At 40.4% G+C, this 18905-nt stretch overlaps 1 protein-coding gene across 3 annotated transcripts in view; it reads left to right on the top strand.

Moving 5' to 3' along the window:
• The window catches only part of CREB5 (cAMP responsive element binding protein 5), a 427781-nt gene that overhangs the window by 280849 nt on the left and 128027 nt on the right, over nt 1–18905 (top strand). The gene's annotated exons all lie outside the window — the stretch shown is intronic.

Consider the following 18905-nt stretch of genomic DNA (forward strand, 5'->3'; position numbering starts at 1 on the left):
AAGCCCCCCCCCCCCCCATCACTGTGTTGCTCCTAATCAGAGGAGACAGGGAGAGAGTTAAAATACAGGAACCAATCGCTTGAATGGTGATGTAATGCTGGAACTGCAGGGTTGTTAAGTAATGTGAGAGCAAGGGGGTCAGGGTTGCAAAGCATTTACCTGCTCTCAAGGGGGTTTAAGTTTATTATCAATTGCAGTGACTGTAACTGGCTTCAGACTGCAATCTCTAATTATTCACAGACTCCCCTTTTTTATCTTTTATTATTAAAAGTAAAACTATATTACAGTATTTTTTAAAATGTGATATTATCACAGCTGCAAATTATTTTCCACCAGGGTTTTGATATTTTTTAAATGGTTTGAAATTGGGTGTCTCTTTCACAAAAAGGCCAAGGAAAAAAAAGAAAAGAACGGAGAAAGCAAAGGGGCGGCTTGCTCAGAGTAACGGGCGAATTTGAAACTGTATGAAGAGAGCAGCTCAGCTATCTAATAGACCGAATAAAAGGTCTTGCTGTTAAAGATACTCTCAGGAAAATAAATCATTAAAGGAGCCAATTTGTGAAGCTATCTCAAGAAGCCTCAGTGCTTGGTTTCCAGAGCCTGTTGACACTATCCTGGCTCTTGGTTGGTCTTTTGCTTTTTTACTTATATTACTAAAGAGAACAAGGTCCTGCACCTACAGAGAGAATCATGGAATACTTCACCCCTCTGTAGCCCCCTGAGGATCCATGGGGCAATATGCAGGCTCAGGAATCTTCCTGAAGCAGATTTCATTATAGGGTCAGGCCCTATCGATACACTTTAAGTAACTTTTCTTGAGAATAACAGTATATAGCAAAGCATGGTGTGTTCTCTATAAGATTAGTTTGTAGAAGTGTGAGTCTGTTTTCATTCATATGCGTCAGGTGGGATTTAATGTTGAGTAAATACTTGTTTGTACAGTGCTTTTACTAGGTATTATCTGAACGGGAGATACCTGGCATCTGTACGTGTCCTCAAAGTACCCAGCAGCTCTGAGTCAGTTTTCTATATCCAAAGCTCTCTCCTATCAAGATACCATTCCTGGAAGTGAATTCCCTTTCAGGGAATTTGCATCCCTGAGTGATGCTAACTGATGCAGCAGTAGATGGAGGACCTGTTTTGCTGAATAAAGATGGACTTAAGTACATGCTTAAGTGCTTTTCTGAATTGGTGCCAGAGTAAGAAAAATATCAAATTAATGTTTTCAGTTACAATCCTGCACCCCGTTACCCTGTTGTGAGTCAAATATAGTTCCTGATCCATTCCTGGACCCTTAATGCTCTCTGAAGTTTCCAGTTGTCATTTGCACACACAAAACATAACAGTGGCCACATTTCCATAAATGCCTTGATTTTAACCTCAACAGTCAGCCATGCATAAACAGCAGTCAGACATGTATCCTTTTAAGGGCCAATCTAAGTGCACAAAGAATGTATATAGAAGGAGATTCAATATCACTGTTATATGGTTTTATATAAAAGTAACATTATCAGGACCTTGTTCTTTTTAGTAATATAAATAAAAAAGCAAAAGACCAACCAAGAGCCAGGATGGTGTCAACAGGCTCTGGAAACAAAGTACTGAGGCTTCTTGAGATAGCTTCACGAATTGGCTCCTTTAATGATTTATTTTCCTGAGAGTATCTTTAACAGCAAGACCTTTTATTCAGTCTATTAGATAGCTGAGCTGCTCTCTTCATACAGTTTCAAATTCGCCCGTTACTCTTCCAATCATACTGGAATATAGAACATGGAAGGGAATGCCTACCAAAGTCCACTAGGTCGCTCGCTATCTCAGCCAAATATGTAATAGACACCAAGGCCAAAAGGGACCTCAGGAACATCCGCTATGCTAGCATCCCATCTCCACACTACTACAAAGTACAAAACACCCCTTAATGCCCTTTGACAAACTTTGGATCTTTAGTATAAAAAAAACTCCCAAGATGATAACATGCCAAAGGGAATGCTTTTCCTATAGTGTGTCATGCAGCTGTACCTTATGATACCAGATTCTTCAGGCCTCTGTTGAGGGCATGTGGACTATAGAAAGAACTGTACTGCTGTGGGGTTTCCCACAAAGAATCATTACTGTCTCAAGTATTTCTCTTAGAAGTTCTGGAAAATGCTGCTCTTCTGTCCTTTAGAAATATCTTGTGTATGCTCTTCCCTTTGCCTACACAGTTCTGGTGGTAGGCTATATCCTTATCTTCACCCTTCCTCTCCCTACTTCTGTATTATCCTAGGTCAGTGGTTTTCAACCTGTGGGGTCTGCAGACTCTCTAAGGGGTCCACAAAAGATGCCTACGGCCAGGTACAGACATTACACTTTTACCAGTATAAGTGATCAGAAACCAGTATATTCTGGTAACAAAAGTTCAGCACGTAAAAGCAGTCTTAACAGAACAGAAGTTTGGCGCACACAGACTGGTTTAAAAATGGTAGAACCCAGCTAACATTTGTGTCCCCTGGACCAAGGGCGGATGTGTGTTCTGTTCACCACCACTTTAAATTATACCGCTTACAGAAAATCTAACGTAGCTCAATTCTGTCTTGGGCTTTTTGAATGTAGGCTAGGGCCTATGATCATTAAAAAATATGTGAATACCAACACTTAAAATTCACATCCATTTGAAATTTCCAAAAGGGTCTGCACCTCCATTTGAGATTTTTAATGGTCCACAAATGAAAAAAGGTTGAAAACCACTGTCCTAGGGCAATGCCTGCCTCTCACCAGCCACACTGTTTTGCTCTTGTGCAAAGAAACAGTGTAGTAGAGGATGATTTGTAATACTGCTTTTCCCCATCTTATGCACCATACAGGCCTGGCCACAATCCATGTTTCTGCCGAGAGATATATGCAGATAATGTTTTCATGTTATTTCTCTTGTCAAAATAAAATGTGTATGAAAGAAAGTGACCTGGCAGTCCAGGGACAACCATTCCACAGGGGATTTCATGTATCCCAAACCATTCACGCCATATAATAGTAAAGAGACAACCAGGGAATACATCATGATACTTTTTAACAATGTGCTCTAACTGGTGCATGTAGCTGTACTGCTAGCCATCACTTCACATAGATGCTTAAGCAATGTGTCTTTAATGTAAGACTAGAAGTTAGATGGAAGAAGTTTAGAAGGAGAACCTGGGGACCTGACAAAAACACATTGCATGTTTGAATTCCAAGTAATTTCTCCTGCTAGATAATGTTAATTTTATATAAAACCATATAAAAGTGATATTGAATCTCCTTCTATATATATTCTTTGTAGTTGCCACATTTTTATCTTCCAAATATATCCTAGCAATAAAGCAATTGGCTCATGGGTGACTGGTGCCTCCTGAGTCTGGGGGGACACCTGCAGACGCTGCTGGTGGCACAGGTAGTGGGGCCGGAGCTGGCAAGTTCCCGCAGACACCGCTGGTGGTGGTGGTGGCAGCGGCAGGGCCGGAGCTGAAAAGCTCCTGAAGATGCTGCCAGCAGCAGGGGCAGAGCTGGTGAGCATCCACAGATGCCGTTGGCAGCAGGGATGAGTCAGAGAAGGCACGTGTCCCTCTGTGCTCCCCGTGTGTCACCTATGAATTGACTTGATCACACATAACTGCTTTAAATAAGGATTGATTAAATAACCAATACTGGTTAGTGGAAATTTAGAGTCTTCAGTGATAGGTGTATTTGAAATGCAAAACGATATACAGCAGACTTTTTTGTGCTCCATTTTGTGTCCTTCCACTTTAAGATGTCCACCTTGAGCTACCGTGGACCTGATTTTTAAATGCGTCCACACAAAGTCCATGAAACTAGGGATGGTTTGAATCCCTAAAAATCAGGCCCAAGATGTTTCAGGTTGGACATTCAAAACAAGAAAATCCACGTTAGCCACAGTTACTTGATGCTGGGCAATGCTTTTGTAACAAAACCTGAACCCATTTGAAATCCGTAAGGTTGCATGTTTAATTTTTAAAATAAGTATCTTAAAATTGATGCAAACCTCAATTCATCAATTGATGCAAACCTCTGCCAGGGTTCACCCTTCTCCTCCCCATGCCTTCCAAAGGCACTGCCTTTTTTTAAACTGTCTTCTGAGTAAAGTGAATAAGTAACCTGCAAAACCCTGTCATTCAGGCTGTTCTGTGATGGCTTGACTTCTCCAAGGTTCAAGCCCTCCCACAACGTTCTGTGGACAGGGTAGAATATGTTGATCTTCCATTGGCAAGATCAGTACATTCTGCCTGGTCCAAAGAAAGTATCTCTAAGGGAACTGCCTAGTTCCTCTGCTCTTAGGGACCAGTGGAACTCTACACATTGCTTCTGGTCCTGCTGAAGATAACTGTCCTGCTGGCCTGTCTCTAAATGTTATTAAATGAACCATATTTAGTGTTCAGCATTTAAAATGTCATTCATGCCAAAATAGGATGTGTACTCTTATTATTTCTGTGGATTCTAAGTATCTTCATATCTACTTGACCATCTTAAGTTCCCAAAGACTAAAATCAAGTGAGTGGGTCAGCCAGCTTCTCCTGTCCAAGAGGACACAGGAAGATAGGTCATAAAAGTAATTAGTTGCCTTCTCCTTCCAGATGTGTCTACAGTAAAAGGGGATCCTGAAGCTTATTAGTGTAAGAAGTTTTGAGGAAGGGCAAGTCAGAGCTGGAAGTGCTGATTGTAGTACAAACTAGAGCATTGTACCACATGTGATTTTAAGATATGGTTTGAGCTTTTAACGTGAACTCAGAACTCCAAGTGAATCTTAGCATGTGTCTTCCTGAATTTTTTCTGTTAAACTAGTGTTATACACTACCAGTTAAACCCTACCAGTCTTCTACTTACTGCACTTACTAATGTGAATTAAGTTAAAAATCAGTATGTATCCAACAGGAGAACTGAGAGTAAAACTATTTTCTTTTGCAATTTATCTTTGTCTACATAGTAATTTTCTCTCCTTTTACCACTTCTCTACCAAGTTATGTCTAAAACTTTGTGGTTTCTCAGGGAATTAAAGTTTTCTATGAGAGTGTCTACATGTTGCGTTACATTGCTGTAGTGACCACATGTATCTACATGTCACTGGCAGCTACTTCGCTGTAGGGGCATGCTCCCCTATTTTAGCATGGTGAAGTAGTGGCTAAAAATAACCATGTGTCACGTGTATGGTGCAATACAGGTGGTTACTACAAAAGGGAGAACTAAAGCACGGTGCAGTAACAACATCACTGAAGAGTGATGCCCGATATATAGCATCTTTAGATGCACAATTTAAAGAAACTGATGAAGAGAGATCCTAAAAACATCCTTAAAATGAATACTAGAATTGTAGGAATACACATAATCAGTGAAACAGACCATAGATGGAAAATGTTCCTATTGAAATCATGCACCAAGTTAGAAGCCAGGCCTTAGTAAGAATTATTGTGCTTAAAGTAGTGCCTAACTGCAAGAAGCCATTAATGTTTTGCAATAAAGACTGTAGGTGACTTTTCAGTCTACAGACCTGGACATGCCTACCTTAAAGATAAATTGCTACATGAAATAGTCTTGTCTATTGTATTTACAATGTAAATGCTTTAGACAGTAGTTTGATGCCCATAGGCCAGTCTCTCAGAGTTCGAGGAGGAAGAGGTGGTCTGATACAAGGACTAGGAATCAAAAGTATTGCATTATAGTCCTGGGTGTTCCTAAGTGTCCCCATTAGCTCTTCATTTCCTTATATAGAAATCATATTTCCCTCAGGTGTGGTAGACTTTTGGTAAACTTAATTAATATTTGCAAAGTGTAATAATAACCTGAAATGCCAAATACTGTAGTCAAACGTTATTACTTTACATTTTTCCTCAAAAGTAGTCTTACAGATTCTGTCACGGGAATCAGCATTTGTAAGACAATAAAGTGCAGTAGCATAGCCAAAAAGAAGGGCTGCAGATGGTCATCATCAAAGCAGAGCTCCTGACATTAGTTTTGTATATTTTAAGGCACAGCCTGGCAGTGAGAACATATCAGAGGTGTCCTTCCTCCTGTTCACCATCAAATCTTCCTCATGATTCTGTGCCTCCTTAGGATGTGATGACTTTGGGAACTTTTCTAAAATACAAAGTTTGCACCTTCATTCTCTTGGCTAGCTCTGGTGGCCTAATGTGCACTGGGACTACAGCTGCTCCCATTTTGGGAGATTATAGTGATGCTAGGAGTGCTAATCTCATGTAGGCTTTTATTCAAGGGAGTAACCGACTGCACCCATTGCCTGGATAGAAAATGGAGGAATAAGGAAAGGCTTATGTCCTTCCCCTCCTCACTCCCACAAGCTTGGATGTTTACCAGGCCTGGCTGGGCCTAGTCCAGCCAAACTGTTAAAATCTGTTTAACTTTCCATGGAAAGTACACTTGAGTTCAAAATTTAAATTGCTTTATTATTAAGTGACTGTTTAGCTATTCTGAGTGGGTAACATATAGATTAGATAAAAGTGATTGACCCTTGACATCTAGTTTCTGTCTAGCCTTAGTTATTTACTATAATCCCTTTGCTGTGTATCATAAAATGATAATCTTAATGAATTAATTTGTTCTGAATGTAGATGCAATTTGTAATTTCAGAAATAGTCTTTCCACCATAGCTTAGCTGTACATTGATACCCACTGACTTGTGTTATATCCAGTTTCTGTACCATATCACTTCTGCTTCAAACTCAAAAGTCAGGGACCCAATCTGATGCTAATTAGTATTTCCTTTTTTTAGATCATCTCAGAGATATTACCTTGTTATGGCCTTCATTTTATTGTCTCAGAAAGTGAATGGGTAGGAGACACGTCCCCTGGCAATGAGACAAAATATTTGTTGCCTACTACCATGTTCTCCCTGTGTGCTCTGTTTATGGGTGGGGTGCACTGTTCTCTTGCCCAAGGATTTTCCAGTGGGACCAGCCAACTCTAGAGAGGGAGTAATGTGTTTTGACTTAGGACCTGATCCAAAGCTTTTTGAAGTGAATAAGAGTTTTTCCATAGACTTCAATGAACCTTGGATGAGGCCTATGAAGTCTCTCTTTCTTTCTTTTTATTTCTCTTGAACACCCACATCTTCTCCATACCTCCAGATGTTCTCTGTTTCAGAATTGCTTTGTTGTATTCAAAAATGAATGCAAGACTAAGAGTTGGGTACCTTGCCACCTGCAAGATGTCTGTATACTTTTAAATGTGACATACAGAATCACTTAAAGTGTGAGTATCTACTTGTTAAAGCTTGTTAACTCATGCTAAGGGCCTTGTTACATGTTATGCTGTAAGCATACAAATGTTGATCAGTTTTAGTGCTAGCTCAAGTTTGGAGCAGTGACATGTTCAAGCCAGCAGGGGCCTAGAGGACTGAAAGGTTAGAATCCTCCTCCCCTCCTGTTATGGACTTCCCCCCTGCCCCAGGGCTCAACTCTGCCTCTTGGGGTTCTCCCCTAGTCCCTGACCCTGGCACTCCCCACTGTGCCTCCTTTCTCCCCCCACACACTTACTTGTGGCTGCCCATGCTGGCTATCCCAGGACAGCAGGCAGGGAAGGGTTAACCTACCTCCCTGGCCCTGCCTTTGCCATTGCCATCACCATCACCATCACCACTGCCAGGCTGCAGCTCTTCTTCGGGCTGCCCCAGCCCAGAGAAAACACAGACGGCCACACGTAAGAGGGGGAGAAGGCAGCAGTGAAGAAGGATCTGGGGTGCTGGGGGGGGGCAGGGTGGTGGGCCTGATCCAGGTCAGCAGGGAAGGGGAGCTGGGTGGAGTGTTTACACTAACATGCAGCCTAGAGTGGCTACACCTTAGCGTAACATAAATTGGATAACACAGATCAGAAATAATCCTGCCCTGGAGTGGCATAACCTTAAGCCACCTAATGAGCACTTAAAACTACTTTCAGGTATGAATGTGTGGACAATCCAGGTATTAAGAGCTCCAGAAGTCATCCAAAATTACTGTGTAACAAGGCCCTAAGTGCTCTCTGAGCATATCAGAGTTACGCCACTTCAATTGAGGGTTAATTGTGGGCTATCTAGTTTGCATTAGCGTGACTTCCGTCTACTCCACAGAAATAAAATAAGCAATTTGCAGTCCTCCAACATCCCAGGATGCAGTGCTCCTAGTCCCCCTATTCTAGGGGGGGATAGAGTCCAGATGTCCCAGTCTCCCAGTCGTGCCTTGCTCTTAAGCCTTTTAGTGGCACATCAGAGCTGTGCAGGCAAGCTGTGCCCACCTGGCTTACAGAATGTTCTAACTTTAATATCACTCAGCATTCCACAGTTTTAGCAGAGTCTAAGCGTAACATGTAACGTCATCCTTAGATTTTTAAAATATATATTTAAAAGAATACTTTTTATTTCACATACACTTCCGCAATTCATTTTATACTTTGATGTTTCCCTGTAGCTACCAGACCCGATTTCAGTATTAAAATATATAACAGTGCTATGGACAACCTACTTAGAGATCACTCCAAAAGCAAATCAAAGATTTCTATACATTTGAATTACAGCCAGAAAAGTTCTAGTAAACACTACTGTGTAAAATTACCAGTCAGTGTATGTATTTTATCCTGCTCTCAGGTAATATAATCTAAGATATACAATAATATTATATTAAAATAATCACAGGGCACTTTATGAATTGCAGCCATCTTTTTCTTTATCGTTACACATATGAAAGCTGTTAGGTACAAGGTGCTGTTAGGTGCAAGAAGCTTTAATAGAAATAAAAATAGCGTTTATTTTGTGTCCAAGATAACTCTGACTATATCCCCTACTGCCATAAGAAAGTATTTCCTGCAGTTTGCAAAGGATAATTAAATATTTAGAGATAAAAATATTAAGGTAAATTCTATAGTTGTGTAACTGGATGAAGCTCTATAAATATCAATACAGTAGTGCCCATTTACATCTGCAAAAAATTTCATTCATTACTATGTAAAATACTTACTATTCTTTGATTTTTAATGCATTAGTGCCAGGCAAATCAAAAGCAGTACTAGTACCATGTCCTACGATTCCTTGCCAATCTGGAAAAACATGACAGCTCCAGAAAGTTTGTATGTTAGTTTTATCCTGACACAATTTTTCCAAAGCAAGTTTTTAAAAAAATCAGAATATAAAATCCTCTTATTGACCTCACCTTGACAGAACTCAGCATCACAGTGAAGTCTGTTCTCAATTTTTTTTTCGTTATTCAGCTCCTACATTTAAATGACTTCCATTCATTGAAACTGTGGATATGATCTGTATTATTTGTTTTTCCTACTGCTCCCTGAATTATAGAAATATCTGTTCATCTCAAAACACTTGATTTTTCTGGAAGAGTTTGGTTGACTCTTCCAATGACTTCTATTATAAATCAATTTAGAAATAAGATTAACTCAGGACCAAGACCACACAATTTTTGGACAACTATGGGGCTCTAAACTCAGATGTACTCTTTACCTTCATTCTCATTTTTTGCTGACAAATGCTGCAGGTGACCCTTTACAGTAAATTGTATCAAACAAGGCACAGATTAGTAAAAGATTTTGAGTTGGTTTAAACACAGAGTAAAAAAATTGTGAACACATACTGAAAAACCGGTGTGTATGAACCCAAGTCAACTTAATCTGCAAGGTGTGATGCTGCTGTTGAAGAGCTGGGAAAGCCAGGCACTCAGAAAGGTAGGGCAGCAGGTGTCACTACAGAAAAGGCAAAAGGAACGTAGTATAGATCACACTGGTAACAATGCAGAGAGAGAGGGATTGGAGTTGTTCTGAGTTTCAGGTAGAAAAAAGGAGTGAAAAAGTATGCTTACACTTCTCCCATCATTGTTTTCAAGATCTTTGTCCCTGGCACCCTGGAGAGCAGCAGCAGAGCAGCAATAGAATTCCCATAGCACCGTCGCTATCTTAGATGTGGGTTGGGAGCCTGCAAAGTCAGAGCAGAAAAGTGGGGCTTAGTTTTCAGCATCTATCTTGAGAAGACTATGGAAGAAGTTTAGCTGTGCCCATAAAGGAACTAAAGAAGATATTTAATATAATCAGAAACATAGTTGGTGAATCTACATGTGCTAGTAAAGCAACAAAATAAACTCTGGCGCAGCTTGTGCCAGAGTCAGCTGCTCCTGGCCACAGCATCTACACATGCACCCAGGATTGCAGCACTTTGAGCTGGTGCAGAGCAGCCCTGGGCTGACAGTGGCATGGGAAGTCAGCCCTATGCTATAGGTGGTGGCAGAGGGCTAGCTGGGGAACAAGGATGCTAAAGTGTGGGGCTAAGCAGCAGGCGGTAGGGCTGTGCAAGCTTTGGGTGCTGATTCGATTCAGAGGAGATTCGGCCCAATTCAGAGGATGAGTCTCCAAATCCAAATTAATTCTGGGGTCCAATTAAAAGGTCCAAATCAATTTGAAGCTCTCCAAATTGATTTGGAAAAGATTCAGAGAGCTTCCACAATTTGGGCAGTCCCTGCTGGCTGCATCAGGGAGCTGGACCCAGACTCCACACTGGTAAATAGGGGGCTGGGGAGGGGAGGCTGGAGGAGGGGACCATGGGGGGACCACTGCCACACCCCATCCCCTGCCTGCTGCTCTAGCCTCCCTGCACCCCCTGCCATGAGCCCCCCTGACTCCCACCCAATCTCCCAGCACTCCCATGGTTGCCCTGGCTGCCCCAGCTCCCGGCCCTTTAAAAAAACAAAAACCTCGGGCTCACCGGCTGCTGCAGTGGCCTTGGGGCTTCGCAGGGCTTGTGGGGCAGCGGGGATTGCCTCCTGCCTGGCAGGAGCCAGTGAGTCAGGGCTTTTTTTTTTTTTGAGGGCTGGAATCTGGGGCAGGTGGGACAACTGTGGGTGGGGGGTTGGAAGAGCAGGTGGGGGTTGGGGAGCTTGTGACAGAGCCCCCAACATGGCGAGGGGAAGTGGGGATTGCCCGCCTGCTTGGCAGCAGCCCGTGAGTGAGGGCTTTTTCTTTTCAAAGAGCTGGGAAAGTGGGTGAGGGATGGGTCCTGTGTGATTCAGAGATTTGGCTGATTTGGCAGGAGTCAAATCTCTGAATCAGATTTGGGCGAATCAGTTCAGGACAGTGATTCGAATCACTGAATTGAATCACAGCCCCCAAATCAGCTGAATCCAAATCTGAATCCAAAGCGAATGCTAGCCATTTCGCACAGGCCTAGCAGGCAGGCCCTGCACGTTAGTACCTTTGCACCCCAGCCAGCCCCTGTCACGGTCTACACGTGTTTCAACACACATAATTACTCCACCATAGGATAGTACTATCCTACAGCAACGTTAATTAATTTACTGTTCCCTAATACCAAACACATGTAGACTGTGATGCTTTATTGAGGAGCTAATCAGTCAACTCCACAGTAAAGCACACATGTAGATGCACCTGGTGCCTGCTTTCTGGTAATTGCTATAAGCCAAATGATATAATTCAGGGTATATGTTTGTCAATGCTTCCTAGTGTACTAGTATTCATTTAATGAATATAGTTAATTATTAAGAAACCAGTTATAATAATAACCCTCTCCTCCCCATAAGAAATGTTGGCCAGAACTTGACCCAAAACAAAGCCAGACATCGTTTTTGTGTTTAGAAAGTACTTGGACAGCCTTCTTGTATTGCTGGTTTTCACAATCCTCTGTGTGTCTTCTGGTAGCCAGGACAAACAGGAAAATCCCAAAATTGGTTTTGGGTTATTTCTGAACAGATCAGACACTTAAAATATCAGAAAGTTCTCTTTCTCCAAAAATAATAAAAAAAACAAACCCAACAACAATAAAATAACCAAGGTTTCTGTTGCGAGTCTTTCATAATATTTTCTTAAATAATCTGGATACATTTTTTAACCTTCTGAGCTTTGCTTACCATTAGATGGGGGATCCATTTGCTACTATCTCTCTAAGGTCAAAGGTACCTTTTATAGGAATTTATCTAGCCAAAACTGGTCTAATTTTACAAGTAATGGCACATTAATGCTACATTGCAATGAAATCCTTGTGTACTTTAATCTACGTTCATATTTATCCATTAACTATTGACTATCCAATAGACTGTCACACATATACTCAAACATCTCCCACATATGTACGCGGTGACTATGTTATTAAAAATGAATGATTAATTATAAAATATAATGTAAAAATTTAGAAAAAGTCAGTGGGCTAAACTCTTCACTGATTTGTTCAATCCCACTTAACTCTGCTCTAAATTCAGTAATTTATTAATCTTTGGTTAAATCTAGAAGAATCAATTATTCTTATCTATGAAATTTAAAAAATATGTATATAATCCAATAATGCAGAGTTTAACACTTAGAAATGAGACCAGGCATAAGCATGCTTTTCTACTGGGTTGTTTATTCACCAGCTGTATATCATCTTTTATTATAACAAAGATACACTTCTGCCATTTTTTAGAGTTTTGTGTCTGATTCTTTAGTAAATGTCAGTAGTCACTTTTGTACAATACTAAGACTGGGAACATTAAATCAGGACACACTGTAAAAGCTTCCTGGCTGGAGATAGGTAATGCTTCCAAGAGAGAGAGATCATGCTTTCCTGTAGGATGCGCTATTTCCTATGCACTGTAAATGATACCAGAGTTACGTCTTGTTGACTAAGAACAACTAATATACAGTCAAAGTTGATCAGGTTTTCTAAGGTAAGAAAGCAACCAGTTGCTAAGGTAAGGTCATGGAAGGGGTAAAAAGAAAGAGAGGGGAGTCCATTTGACAATCAAATTGTTTGACAGTTTTGAAGTTTGACAGATTGAGGGGTCTCATGTCAAGCCAATGTGATTCTGGGAGATGAGAGAGAATTGGAATTGGAGCTATGAAAATAATGGATATTTTGATTTTGTGCTTCAACCTGAAAATAAAACAGCAAAGCATTTCTTTTTCTTTTGTTTTTGCAAAAGTTAACCTTTATGAACCCCTTTCTTAAAATGTCTGTCATGCAAAATAGAAATGTCCTTTTAGAATAGAAAGTGCAAAAATTTTATTTAGAAAATATTGAAACAAAACATTTACATTTTTTCAAATACTTTTCTTCTTTTGTATAAAATCCTTCACCAAATTCAAAGCAAATTAAAAAAACAAAACTGTAAGCTTTGGTTATCCAGAAACTACATTAATCTTGGAATTTAATGTTAACCCCCAAAAAAACCTGCCCAGCTCTAAGCTGTAATAGCCTGAGGGGATTTATTTTCAGTGCAAGATACCAGTAAAAATCTTCCAAAATCTTAGGTCTCACAGGGATTTTGTCTACCCTAAGGCTTTTCTTACCTCTGTAATTCTACTGGTGGAAGCAGCAGGGAAAGTGCTGGTGCAGGGCATAGTTAACACCATGTCATTTGAAGACCTACATGGTGTGGGAGTCTTTTCTATTGCTGGTCTCCTATTGTTACATTACCTAAGCGCATTAGCAGTGACTGGAAACTTTTCTTAAAAAATCCCAACATAAACATATTGTATATAAACATATAAAAATCCAGGCATATATAAGATAAAGACTGGGACAATGATTTCAATTACCCTAAAGGGCACATGCAAATCAAATTGCCATGGCTACATTCTCTTCTCTTCACTACATTCACTCCCATTGATGTAACAAGGATTTATGCAGGAAACTCAGGCTAATACTAACAAAAATGGGGACTATAATATTTTAATTACAATGCTTCGGATAAACTACTTCTAAAATAATTATATTAAAAATTCTGGTCAAAATTGGACACCACCTGTCAATCAATTTTTTGAAAATTTCTAGTAAGAGTGGATGCTTCAGCTTTTGGGTGCTCAGTTGGAGACATCTTTACAGGAAGATGGTTTTCAGAAAGTGCTGAGCATGAGAAATGTCAGCACCCTAAGTGCTAGTCATGTTTCGAAATCTTGACTTCACTCCCTAAGGAAGCATCCTAGATCACTTTTCTTTTCCTTCTTTTTTTTCCCTTGTGAGAATCCTCAGGGTCTCATGAGGAAATACAATTTTGTTTTAATATTGTATAAGTTATAAGTAGGGGATGATCAATTAAATATTAAATAGAACATTTATGATGCTTTTGAATGAACTTCTTTCTCTGAAAAGATCATAACTGCATCATGTAAGCCTAGATCTTATGGGAAGTCTGTCAAGCAAGGCTACCTGCAGGTGCATTTGTATTTCTTGAATAATAAGGTCCCATCCATGAAAGCACTTAGTGCATTAGTGTTCTATCACAGATGAGGTGGGGATGCCTTTGGTTGCTTCTTTCTCCACTGATGCGTGACATGTCATTTTAAAAATAATGTCTGACTAGCTGTAACATGTGTCTATATAATTGCTCCTAATGTCAGAATTTTAATTGACTTACTTTTCTTCATCTAAAAGGGCCCATATCATGTTCCAGGACATCATAAAAACAAAATATTTAAAGTATGTTTCAAATAAAAAAAGGAGAAGAAGAAGAAATGCTTAACTTAATAAAGATGTGGGATTCATTTACAAAGGAAAACACTGGCCATGGACCAACAGCAAGCCAAATATTATGCCAGCAGTTTGCAGTTCACAGTCATCCTTGCATATCCCTTTCCCCCTCCAACTATAGTCCCCTTACCTTCTCAGTGAAATCTGTCTGGTTTACTCTGAGTTGAATACATTAATTTTGGTTTACTTAGTTTAAAAACAAAAATATAGAGGGCCCAATTTTATTTCATTATGCCCATGGGTAAAGCAGTCCAAGGTAATTACAACCACAGTGCTGGTTGCAATTTAATCTTAATTAAAGAGGGGTTTTGCACATAGGTTTTTGCACAGCATAATAAAATAGTTTGTGGTCTGCCTAGCCTCAGTTAAGTGTCACAGTATCTTACTCATGTGAGAAAAGGTTCATTCTTCAGAAAAGCAGGACTTGTAGGGAAATCATACAAGAGTGGTTATGGAGTGGCTCTCCAGAATACAGGTATCTTACAGGTCTTCATACTGGGTGTGAAAACACAATCATAAATCATGCCATGAAGTAGCATACTTGCTGGTTTCAAAAATATCTGTTATTGAATGGTTACTGTCAGAAAGCACTGCATTGATCACACACCTGTGACCAATACCTTTTATTGTTTAGGCTTTTTCAACAATGCTTTGGTTGGAGGTATTTTTTCCCGCACTTTGTAAGTAGGCATGATTTATTACCCACCAAATCCTTTAAAGCAAAAGTATTACAAGGTATCAAGTAATACACTCAGAATAGGTGTGGGGGAAAAAAATCCAACAAACATAACTAAGATGGTCCGTAATTAGGGAAGTCAAAGTGGATGTCTTGGCTTGTTAAATCAACATTCCCTACGAAAAAACAGTATAGTAAAATACTTTATCAAGAATGATTAAGAACAAGTTATTTTTATCACTACATCTCCGTTCTGTTGCTGTGGGTTTTTTATACAATGAGCCTTAGGGTATTCACTTCTGCTGCTTTAAAAATTCCAACACCTCAACTATTTAAATGTTCATTCTATTCCCTAATTCAGAAGAGGTGCAGAATAAACCTGTCTTTCTTGCTGTTCCTAACTCTGGCTGAGACCTGTTGCATCTTCCGATGTTCTAAATTCATAAGGTAGCTCAATTTACAATTTCAGTATTTTACAATATCTTCAACTCTGTTGTCTCCAGTGGTATTGATTTTATACCCTAACTGGTACTAACGGTAGTACTTTTAACTCAAATTGCATGAGTTTTAGTTTTCTTACATTGGTTTCTTCATCAATTAACTGTCATAGTAAATAAGTTGGTTAAGTCAGTATTTTGGTCCAGATGCCAACATTTATTTACTGTATTTGGCTGAGTTTGATCCATTCTTAACTGGAAAGACTCATACCAATTTAAATAGCCTGCAAGGAGGTCATAAAGTTTGGAATAGGAAGGGTCAGTGTGTGCTAGCTGGGTAATCATATAATGGGATAATTTGACCAGATTTTTCCCCTTTGTTTTGAAGTTTCTCATACAACTTTATAAACAATGTAGGAGCTTTTTGATTGCCTTTTTGGTTAGGGGGCTTAATTTGTCACTACTGATGTAGAGGGTTAGAAGAGTTATCTTCAGGCCCCTGCTTTAGCAGTTTTACCCACCTAGAAGTAAATTTATCTAGAATGAGTGCTGATGGTCCCCCAGTGCATCCCATCACAGAACTTCTGCCTACAGGAAAGACAACTTTAAATTACAATCCGGCCTACATAGGAGCCTTGCCACTAGTAGCTCGGAGAATGAACTGAATAGGCATATACAGTGTGGCAAAAGTTATTGACCATTTCTTGGGTTCTCCAAATGCAATGGTGATAGAAGTGGTCTTTCCACAGGGCCATGTTCTCTAGGGCTAGGGACAGATGTTACACACAAACTGGTTTAAGTGATCAGAAACTGGTTTAAACCTGTAACAGAACAGAAGTTCAGTGCCCATAAACCAGTTTGAGAGAGGCTGAAACCGGTTTGAGATAAACCTGGTTGAATGTAGTATCAGACTTAACTGATTTGGGTCAAACTGGTTTATGCAAGGTCTGTCCCAGACCCCTTCCTGGTTTAAGTTAAACCAGACTCCACCAGCATCCCAGCTGTGCTCTCTGCTCCAGAAAACAGGCTGGCCCCACCTCTCTCCTCCCTAGCCAGAGCTGTGGGGCAGACTGCAGGCATAGCAGAGCCTGCTTGGCTTTCCTCACTTCTCAAGCAGGGCTTCTACCCTCCGTTTTTCCCATCTCCCACAACAGGGGCAGCAGCCCCACAGACTCTAGGCATGTGGTATGCTAGCTAATGCTGAGAGGTGTCTGTGTGACTGTGTGTTTCCAACTTCACTGGGACAGGCAAACAGAACAGTGTCAGCTTAAGGCGTTTTGGAACTAATCAACAGGGTAGCTGGTAATGTCCCTCCATTCCTTCCTTGGAAAGCTGTTTAAGAAAAGCTTGAACTAATGAGCCTTTTGTTTTGCTGATGAGCTGATAATACAGTGGTTTGCGGATGGGCTGATAACTCAGTGGTTTTATCAGCCCCCTGGTTGGTTTGCAGCCCTATCAGGTTTGCATACAGGGAGAGGGAGATTGAAAAACTCAATATTACCAACAGATGCATGCACTGGACACTCCCATTTTGCCTCAGAGTTATAGCCTGGGACTGGGGTCTGGCAACACTCCCACCCCTTGAGCAGCCAGCATGGAAAAGCCTGAGATGGGGCAGGCACAGTGGGGGGTTTACAGCCCTCCCTAATCAGAGCCTAGCCACGCCTCCTTACATCAGCAGGTGGAAGGGAAGGGAGGGCTGCTGTAGCACCCCCTGGCTTCTAGCCTGAGCCACTTCAGGTATGTGCCTGCTTTTCTGGAGTGAAAATGGAATGTTAATCCACCTCCAAATTGGTTCAAGCTTTGCAGGTCAGACTAACCTGCAAAGACTGAATCAATTTAGGCTCAGGCTTTTTGAATGTCTGTCCCTAGCCTAGATTAAGTTTGTATAGATCTGAAGGTACATGCAGACATTTGTTGTACCTGATCTATGATCACATGTCTTACTTTAAGCTGCATGATTGTACATTGTAGTTTGTGTACATGTTCACCAGTGCCAGGAGCCATACTGGGAATCCAGTGTAAGCAACTCAGGCTGGGTGGAGGAGCAGATGGGACCAGTGGATCCACAGGGGGGTTAGCAGGTCCAGGGGAAGGTTGTCCATCCAGGGGGTGAGGGGTATTTAACTGCAGTAGTCACTAGCATGGTCCTTTCACACTGCAGACCTGTTCAAAGTGGCATTTTTACAGCAGTATTTGAGGAAAAGCCAGAAAGTAAAAATAACTTCACAATCAGTATTCTCTTCTCCTACCAACTGCGGACTCTATGCTCAGACTCTTCAGCATGATGTTGCCTGGTTCCAGAGGAAAAGGTGTGGTCCAATAGTGAACCTGTAATGAGTTGCCATGTGGAACAGATCTCTACTATGTGCGTGTTTTACATGTATAGCTTGAATGTTTAAGAGAACAGATGCTCTTTATTTCCATTTGCATTAGCAACTTCTCATGAGTATCTGAAATAGACGTTTTCTGTGACCATAACCCCACCACAAATTAAAATCAGATCCTAAATCTCTTGTGAAGAGAAGCTCATTTTAGTGTATGGAGACGTTAGAAATGATACTAAATGACATTTACTCTAAACTTCAAACATTACATTTATCCAAGGCTTAGGGGTAAGACTACAGTGGAAATAAGACCGGGAGCTAAACAAGTTATTTATCTCAATAAATGTATAGCCACAAGCTAAAGAATAAACAGCTGGTCTTATGTTTCTGCCAAATGCAAATCTTCTTTCATATATACTGCCTGCATTTTATGCTCCTAAACCACTGATTACTATCAGTATAGATCTTGTGGATATCCTGGGCCAGATTTATAAAAGGTGTAATTCTGTTCACTGAGGTGCTATGATGACGTCTGAAGAGAAGTGTAGGATGGAGATATACAGACTCCAGTGACATTATATCACAAAAAAAAAGTGCCTCACTATTCCTAAACCTTCCATTTTTCTTCATTTTATAAATAATTTTTTAAAAAATTGAGTTGTAATAAGGTGACAAGGAGGCTAACTACAGCCTTCACAAAATTAACAAATTCCAAGAAAGAATGCTAATGTACTGTGCTAGTAATTTTCATATTTTTCTTGCCTTAAACCCATCCTCCCCCAAAGAAAACCAAAACAAAACAAAGCAAAGCAAAACACAGTGAAGCATATAAGCAATGCCTTCCAACTCCTGGACATCAGCCATACTCACTGCTGTGCACACTCCTGTTCCAAGTTGAGATCATATTGTTGGATATGACTGTTGTATGCAGTGCACTTTTGTAGATTTATTTCATTCCAGCATGTTATCCCTCCCCCCCCCCCAAAAAAAAT

The sequence above is a fragment of the Gavialis gangeticus genome, unplaced genomic scaffold (genome assembly GCF_001723915.1).
Source record: "Gavialis gangeticus isolate Ggan-Ray unplaced genomic scaffold, GavGan_comp1, whole genome shotgun sequence".
NCBI lineage: Eukaryota > Metazoa > Chordata > Crocodylia > Gavialidae > Gavialis > Gavialis gangeticus.